Below are 9,612 nucleotides of genomic sequence, written 5' to 3'. Positions count from 1 at the left end.
CCACTCCCCCCTCCCCTCCCACACAGACTCTGGCTGGGCCTGATCAATTTCACAAGTCCACATGCATACTTACATACATATACATATACCTACATACTTATATATGTATATACATATAGACAGACAGTCATATACATATATACATTTGATACATGGAAGAGAGGCCCAAAAGCCACACTTTCTGTCAATTTATACCTTCTTAGACAAAAGTTCTTTATCAAATTACCTCATAGATAAAATGTTTCATAAAAAGGGATGTTACAGACGGATGTTGGTAGTAAGTTCAAAGCAGCATTTCACTCTATAAGCTCATTATAAGTTTAAAGCAACAGTTTCACATGGCCTAGCTCTATCATAGCGCACACCTGTGCCTTTATCCTTGGACCTGACCTGAAATGAATGTTTTTTTTCCCTGATCACAAATTTTTCTCAAGACTATTTCTCTCCTTAGTGATATTTCTGAAAGTTCATTGTATTTCATATTGTAGAGCTTTTACTTAATATTCTATGAGGAAAGGCAGATTCTATTCTTGATTCTAACTTTATCATCTTTCTGGCAAAACAACTAGAACCATCTCCTTAAATTTTCTACCTGAAATTATTTGAATCAAATCAGGAATGCTATAAGGTCATCAAATTATCTAAACAGCATTAATTTACGAAAGTCCATCTTCATGTTAATCTGGAGGAAATCTGCCCAGGAGGGTGGGCCAATGCCCTGGAATCACTAGACTATGTGATAGTGGCAGGAAAGGCACATCAGCAACAAGAAGCAGTCCTGGGATGAAGTCTCTGAGGACCTTGAATCCTAGAGCTCACCCAACATAGCCATGCAAAACAGTTGGCTATCTCCAGAAAAGTCACTTGCCATAGCCTTTCCTAGAGATGGCTTCTGACAATAACTCTCCCCACGAGGCTCAGGGATCACATTAGAAGAGGAAGAGGGGAGACTGGAAGATCCAGAAGTGGGCATCTGCAGTGAAACAGTATTTGCTAGAAATGAAAGGACCATTGCACACAAACTCATAGCCAAGCATTTGTAAAAACCAAGCCAGCAAAAGACCCGGGGCGGGGGGGGGGGGGGGGGGGGGCTCACAGAGTTGTGCCCCTCGGTGGGGAGATTTTGGCAACTGGAAGTTGTTGGAAGTGAAGCTTTCTTCAGGGATGCAGCCCCGAGAGGATAGCTATGCTTCAGGTACATTCTATGCTCATACACAGACAGAGTGCATTTTAAAATAAGTAGTACATGCTGTTAGGAGGGGAAAGTAGTGAAGGAAATAGAAAGGAAGAAATTGGGGACATATCTGATCAAAACATATTACATGTATGTATGAAATTCTAAAGCATCAAATAATTATTGTGTTTTCATTTTCAGTCTCCCCAAGCCAAACCCCAATTCTCCTAGTCAGTCGTTCCCATGTCCAGCTGAGAAGAAAGAAGCGGTTGGTATTTTAGCTACCTGACATGTTACGTCTAGAGGTTTTCAGCATGTGTTCTTTTACCAGTGGACTTGTTGAAATTGAAACTCTGAGATGGGAGCTTTCAGGAGACACGGAGCCTCCTTGGATATTAGGTATCCTTCCATGCTCTTACTATGTGACAGGAATGTTAGGAGTGGTCCACAGAAAGCTGTAACAGACAGGAGCAAGGAAACAGGCCCCCTTTAATACTTTTAAGAGCAATAAACCTGTTGTAAGTCAAAAAGGAATTTTTTTTTTAAAACAACAAATGGAAAATCTATTAATTTCAAATAGTAGCCGACAGGACTGTTTTAGCATCTTAATTATGCTATGAAATAGCATAGTGTGTTTTAGGGCAACTGGTTAAGAATGTCTTACTTCTGCCATAGGAGCCAAGAGTATTTTATTGCTGGAAGGGAATTCAGAGATTATCATTTTACACGTGTGGAAACTTGAGGTACAAAGAAGCGTAGTGGATGCTCGTGGTCCTGAACATGCAGGACCCGCACATAGTTCTCCTGAGCAGTACTGTTTTGGCTATGGGACCCACCATGATGGAAAGTTTAGCTAACGATTTATGTGAAATCAGGACTTACTGCTACGGTAGGAGCTATTTCTGTTCCTTTGTACCTGGATTTCTGCTGGCTCGCCAAAGGGATGAGTGGGGTTGGTCTCCATGTGCCCCAGTGTAATCAGAGCAGTGTCAATCCCTGTTTACAGTCCTTGTAGATATTTGTATAGAAAGGAATTCTTAAGTCTTTTTCCTCGTTTCTCTTAGAGTTGTAATTTCTGAACTCTAGTGCGTCTGTAGAGACTGAACTAAGATGGTCTAGCAGTCCAGAGGTACTGCTTTAGTGGATCATCCCAAAGCATCTCTCTCTTTTGAAATGCTTCCACCGCCTGTATGTGATCGCATCTCTGTACCCCCTGCTATACCTCCTCTCTTGCGTTCTTCGTGTAAGTTAACAGGCAATTCTGATCTTCACTGAGACCTTTTCTCAGGACCTCTAAGCTCTACTCATTGTCCCTGTGACTTCGGTCCCTGTATCCTCAGGCCAGTGGTTCCTCTGCCTCTGCTCTCTCATCCCTTTTATTTGGTCTATAGCATGCCATTGAAGCTAGTGGCCTGTCCCACAACCTAACAAGGTTTTCACACTTCCAGTCTGTTCTGCCTTTAGAAAAGCATTCCTATTCTTGGTGGAAGCCTCTCACCATGTGACTCTTGTCCATTCCAGCCTCTCCTGTCACAACACGTGCACACAGCAACACTCCTCTGCCTCCCTGACCCCAGCCTTCCTCTCTCTCCCTACTGAGAAAGGTCACACCCCTTTACAGCCCTGCCTATAGCATATTATACAATCTGACTGGAATGTCATCATCTCCAAGTGGCGAAAATCATATGTTTTAGGCACGGATATTGGTACCCACTTGTTTTGAGCAGAAATGGCAAGTTCTTTTCTGTTCTGTGTTTATCTTTGGTATCAATCTGCATTCACTCCAAATTGAGTTGGAGGGCAAACATTGGAGTTCTCAGTGCCTGCATAGTGGCTAGCACACACTAGACATGCAGTCGTGGGCGATGCCAGAGTGGGCATTACTTCTTTCTGGATTACTTGAGCACACACTAGACATGCAGTCGTGGGCGATGCCAGAATGGGCATTACTTCTTTTTGGATTACTTGAGTATTGGATTTTTTTGATTGCTCATTAAGCTTTCTTTCATAAGAACTAGGGATACAATCCTAAATTTTTTGGTTGTAGTTTAATTTTGTGCAAGCATCATTGTGAAGCCAGGTACAGAACTCATAACTCTGCTTCCACCTTACTCCAGGTAAACACAGATTGTCAATCAGAATGCCTTCTTTGAAGGATGCTGATAGGTATAATCCTACTCAGTAGCTACTACCAATCAAATGGAGTTTGAAGCTGGTCTGAAACTTTGGGGGATGGCGTGTTACCATAAATCAGAGTAAATTGGGAATTACTCCAAACTTTTGTCCAGAATTGTTGTTGAAAACCCTGAGATTCATGTAATAACATTTTGAACAATGACTGTGTACATCAATAATTAACAGCCAATTGCTTTAAGAGTGTATTAGTAATTTAGCTATAATTCCTAAGTTATTTACTTACATAATTAGCTAAAAGTTAATAAATATGTTATCAATTGTTTATTAGTCAATGTTCATTGTTCGTTTTTTTCCTATTCAAATTATAGGGTTATTGATTTCCATTTTACTTTTGGTGGTTACTGTAAGAATAAATAGAATGAGACCATTTAGTTCAGGAAATTACCATACTAAGAAATGTTCCATTCTGTGCCAGGTCTGTTATTGTCCATCTTTTCTGGGCCAGATCCTCCAGCAGGTGTCTAAGACAATAATCATGGCAACCAAGCATGGCTTCCACTCTCATGGAACTCATTCCTGGCTGGAGAAGCTGAAAACAAACAATGCAGCAACTGCTAACAATCTATGAAGTGGGATTTTTTTTCCTGTTCTCTTGGTGTTCTTCCAGAAGTTCTCATTCTGAGAAAATGCAAAGAGAAACCAAGTATTCTTGGATGTTCCTAACTTCCTTTTCTAAATAGGAGTGTACAGGATTTCATAATATGTACCCAGCATAAACCCAGATGATGAACATAAATTGAAAGATCTATAGAATTGAATACATGGTGAGTATGTACAGGAGAAACCAACAAACTAAGTAATAAGTAAACTTATTTTTATAGTCCCAGATTCTGTCCCTATACCTGACTGACCTTGACGTTTAAGTCCCCCTGTTTGAGTCTCCTTAATGCTAGGATTACAGGTTTAGATCACCACACCCAGCTAAATGAGATAGTTATTAATTATAAGGAGTTCAAATGACACAGTTGAGAAACATTAACCCTGAAAGACTACATATTGCAAGTCTCTACATAGTTTACATATGGGCAGTAATAGCAACAGTGTTTGCTGAGAAAAGTATACACAAAACTAGCCCTTGACTTGTAATGCTGTTGTGGCAGTCCCAATAAAATAGAAAGAGAGAGCAAAGAGAAGTGGAGAGAAGAGAAACACATACATGTGGTAACAAGAGGTAGAGGAAAGACCAGGTATTGTCTTAGTTAGGGTTTCATTGCTATGAAGCGACACCGTGACCAAGACAACTCTTATTAAAGGACAATATTTAATTGAGGCTGCCTTACAGTTTCACAGGTTTAGTCCATTTTCAAAGGTTTAGTCCATTATCCTCATAGTAGGAAACATGGCAGCACGCAGACAGACAAGGTGCTGGAGGAGCCGAGAGTTCCACATCTTGGTCTGAAGGCAGCAGGGAGAGACCGGATTCCACACTGGGCAGAGCTTGACCCTAGGAGACCTCAAAGCCCACCTCTACAGTGACACTTCTCTATCAGGTTCACAACGACTCCAACAAGGCCACGCCTCCCACATTGCTAATTCCCTAATGACCAAACATTTAAACACATTAATCTGGGGGCGGGGGTCATCCCTGTTTAGACCACCACAGATATTAAAAAGGTAAATCCATTCTCCCTCCATGAGAAAGTGATGTATCCTAGCTAAGGCACACATTTTAATTTTTTTTCCATAGAGTGTGGGGGTAAATACCAATGGCAGCAGTTACTTCCTGTTGCTGTGATAAAACTCTGTGACCAAAAGTGACTTATGGAAGAAACACTTTATTCTGGCTTATGACCCTAGGAGAATAAAAAGTCCGTCTCAGTAGGGGGCATGGCAGCAAGTGGCAGGCATGGCCCAAGAGTAGGAAGCTGAGAGACTATGTCTTCAACAGCAAAGATAAAGCAGACAGTTAAATTTAGATGAGGTTAGCTCCTAGCTCCCAAACCTGCTTTCAAGTGGTATACTACCCCCAGTAGGGCTACAGGTCTTAACCTCTCCAAAGAGTGCTGTCAGCTGTGTACCACAAGCTCAGATACCTAAGAATATGGCAGATGTGTCTCATTCAATCCACCCCATCAACTCATGAATAAAATAGGCAAGCTGTGGAGCACCAGCATCTTCCACAGTGAATATTTTAACACTAAAATTTAAATAAAATTTACACATATTTAATACATTATTAAATGTAAAAATACATTTAATAAAAATGTAATTAAGTCATGAGTAAGACCATTTTGTGCTTGCTAAGATAGATACCGGGATCACACCAGTACTTTAAGTGACTGGAATGCCATGTGGTGGTCATACTGCATTGTTTCAGAGAAATCTGTTTCATGCTTAGTGGCTCTTACTTCTGGTTTATAACTTTATCTGTGCCTATGGACTACCCTGAACTATTTTGTACACAGTCCATTTTGAAATACAGTTCATTTGAAAGATACGACTAACTCCATCACTCCCTTACTTAACTGCTTAAGAGGTTCCTATTGCCATTGTCTGACTTGATGGAGCTAATTCACTAGTCAAAAAATATTGGTTCAACTAGTCTTATATTCCCACGACTCATAATGCTTCCAATCATATCTGAAAGTAAGATACAAGTAAGTATGAGTTTAATTCATGACTTCAGTAACCGTAATTATAGCTAAAGTTTAGCAGAAACTCTTTAATTGCCAAATGTAATAATATTCCTTTGAATGGACATCCTTTGACTCTATTTAGTGCCTCAGTCTGTCTAGGAGCCTGACATGTCTTTAAGTGCACATTTGCTTGCCTTAAATGCCCATGAGTTTTATAATTATGGTGGGAAGGTATTTTTACAAACTAAAGTTCTAACTGGAAAACTGAGTTCTATGGGTGAACGCACCCACCCTGAAGCCAGACTCAGCCACCCCAGAGGATATTCTTTGATTCAAAAGTCAGTTTCTAGTGGCTTTGGAAAATATTTGTCAGAATTCAAGTACATAAATCTTTGAAAAGAGCTAATAAAATGACTGACAATGACAACTTACTGTACAGGGAATGTTGAAAGAAATATAACCCTACTTTTAGAGAATCCCTCTTGCGGGTATGTTGAAATGCTGGGAATTTTAAATAAATCATCCTCTTGAGACCCTTACTGGTCTTTCCTGGGTTGGGGCTGGATGGGTGAATATCTTGCATGCATAGGAATGATATCCATCTGAGGAGACTGAGAAGATTGTGAGAAACAGCAAAGGAGAGCACTGAGCACATCAAACACTGCTGACTGTGACGAGCACTGAGCACATCAAACACTGAGCACTGAGCACATCAAACACTGCTGACTGTGACGAGCACTGAGCACATCAAACACTGCTGACTGACTGTGAAGAGCACTGAGCACATCAAACACTGCTGACTGACTGTAAAGAGCACTGAGCACATCAAACACTGCTGACTGTGACGAGCACTGAGCACATCAAACACTGCTGACTGTGAAGAGCACTGAGCACATCAAACACTGCTGACTGACTGTGAAGAGCACTGAGCACATCAAACATTGCTGACTGTGATGAGCACTGAGCACATCAAACACTGCTGACTGACTGTGAAGAGCACTGAGCACATCAAACACTGCTGACTGACTGTGAAGAGCACTGAGCACATCAAACACTGCTGACTGTGATGAGCACTGAGCACATCAAACACTGCTGACTGTGAAGAGCACTGAGCACATCAAACACTGCTGACTGTGAAGAGCACTGAGCACATCAAACACTGCTGACTGTGATGAGCACTGAGCACATCAAACACTGCTGACTGACTATGAAGAGCACTGAGCACATCAAACACTACTGACTGACTGTGACGAGCACTGAGCACATCAAACACTGCTGACTGACTGTGATGAGCACTGAGCACATCAAACACTGCTGACTGTGACGAGCACTGAGCACATCAAACACTACTGACTGACTGTGATGAGCACTGAGCACATCAAACACTGCTGACTGACTGTGAAGAGCACTGAGCACATCAAACACTGCTGACTGTGATGAGCACTGAGCACATCAAACACTGCTGACTGTGAAGAGCACTGAGCACATCAAACACTGCTGACTGTGATGAGCACTGAGCACATCAAACACTGCTGACTGTGACAAGGAACATAAATACCCAAAAGAGGCCAGGCAGGTAGAGATACCAAAGTACACAGTCTTCCTGGTCGATCTTTTTAAAATAAAAGAATCTGTATTTTATATCAACAAGAGATGAGCCTGAAAGTATGAATATATTCACACAAATAATCATGTTAATATAATACACATATTACAAGCATTTATACTTTGTACATACATACATACATACATACATACATACATGTATATTTATATATCCAGTTTTAGGGATAGATGTGATTAGTTGATAATAAAAGAAAAAAATATCCATTAAGCCTGTATGTTCGAATTTTCTTGACAATAGTCCCAAGGTTGTAATATATAAAATTGGAAACGATCACTATTTTTTTAAACATATGGCAAAATGCTCTCTAGGCAAGTACAACCAGACTGATGTTTTGTCTGCATCAATCTCTCTGTGGACTATCTGCCATGCCTTGACAAGCCTGGCACACCTCCCTTATATGGTGAACATCAATATGTATAGACAACTATTCATGTGTTCCCAGAAGGACAAGGGTTACATCAAACAATTCCTAATTTGAGTGTGTAATTGCTTTCTATCAAGCATGTAACTATCTTATTTTTATTAAACATTCAGTCTTTCCGGAACTAGATGTTGTTCTCTATTTACCCAGGCTCTCCACAGCAGACACATTGCAAAGTTGCAGAGCGGTTGGAACCCTGCACTCTGGATCAGGATGCAAAGTATGGTAGTCACTACAGAAAGCAGCCTGACCATCTGCGAAAAACTAAAATTAGACTTGCTTTACCATCTGGTGGTTCCTCCAGGTATGTATCTGAGAAAATTAGAAATAGGCTTTCTGAGAAATACCTGTATACACATGTTTCACGACCACCCAAATATCCAATAGATGAATAGAAAGCAAAATAGGATATTCTTAGGTATAGATACATATTTTTCAACATTGAACAGGAAGGAAATTTTGACAAATCACCCAACACAGATAAAAATTGATTATGATAAGTGAATGAATTTAATCACAAAGAGACAACCACTATGGGAAACAACCAAAGCAGCCGAAGTCATAAGAACAGGTAACATAATGGTAGGGTAAGGTAGACAGGAGAGAGGAGGGGTGCGGAAGGACAGAGGCAAAGACATAGAATGGGGATCAATGAGGGCAGAAGAAGAGGGGTATGGGGGGGAAAAGGGGGGAAAGAGGAGAGGAGATACCTATGGACGAAAGTCTACCTGTTGAAGGACTCCCCAGGTGATCTAGTTCCTCCAATTAGGACCTGACTCTAAAGTCCGCACCACCTCCCAACGGCCCACCAAATCATGAATTCATTTTACTAATTTCCTCTTTGGACTGGTCAAAAAGCAATTAAATGGAAAAGAGGTTTGCTTCAGTCATGGTTTGAGGGCTTATGGCTCATCACAGTCGGGAAGGCATTTGGGGGATGTTGAGCTCCTCGCTCATTGTACCAGGAGACATGGGGACCTTCGTGTTCTGTTCCCCTTTCTCCCTCCTCATCTCTCCAGTCTCCGTCACCAGCTCCTAGGTCGGTGCCCCACACATTAAAGGCGGTTCTTGCCACCACTGTTAAGTCTCTCTAGAAACACTGTAGACGCATTCAGAGGTGTGTCTCATGTGTGATTCCAAATCACAGCAAGTTGACAATGAAGATTAACCATAAAACCCATCAGTGGACTGATGAATTAACGCTCTCATGATATGAGAACTTCCTGGAAAACCTGTCATCTCCCTTTGTATTGAGGACCCATTTTCATATTGGAGAACCACCTTCCTTCAACAGATGAGCTCTGCGGAGGGTGAGGGGGATTTTCATATACAAACTTAACAGATGCTGAGTTTTAATTTTCCCAGTATGAAAAGCGTACACCATGCATATGATTGCAAGTACTGAACTATATAGCTAAATGTTTAAAATGCTTAGATTTATGCTGTGTATTATTTTAACACTCTTAAAAAATATAAATAGGGCGACACAGTGCTGCCCAATTTCAAGAGTGAAGAAATGCTTTCCCTGGAATGCTGATCCCTTCATGAATGTCCTGCCACACACAGGAGAGGGGTAGCTAAGCTAGACATCCCCAAAGAGAGATGGAGGCAGCAAATA

General features: G+C 41.1%; 1 protein-coding gene across 1 annotated transcript in view; it reads left to right on the top strand.

Moving 5' to 3' along the window:
• Lyplal1 (lysophospholipase like 1) overlaps positions 1 to 8,281 on the top strand; it is a 48,899-nt gene extending 40,618 nt beyond the window's left edge. The window contains exon 7 of the mRNA XM_031337969.1: positions 8,145 to 8,281. The gene's annotated coding sequence lies outside the window, so the exon portion shown is untranslated. The remainder of the gene's footprint in view (positions 1 to 8,144) is intronic.
• Positions 8,282 to 9,612: the final 1,331 nt, after the last annotated feature.

Source organism: Mastomys coucha, unplaced genomic scaffold, assembly GCF_008632895.1.
Source record: "Mastomys coucha isolate ucsf_1 unplaced genomic scaffold, UCSF_Mcou_1 pScaffold1, whole genome shotgun sequence".
Lineage (NCBI taxonomy): Eukaryota > Metazoa > Chordata > Mammalia > Rodentia > Muridae > Mastomys > Mastomys coucha.
This window is presented reverse-complemented; position numbering and strand designations above follow the sequence as displayed.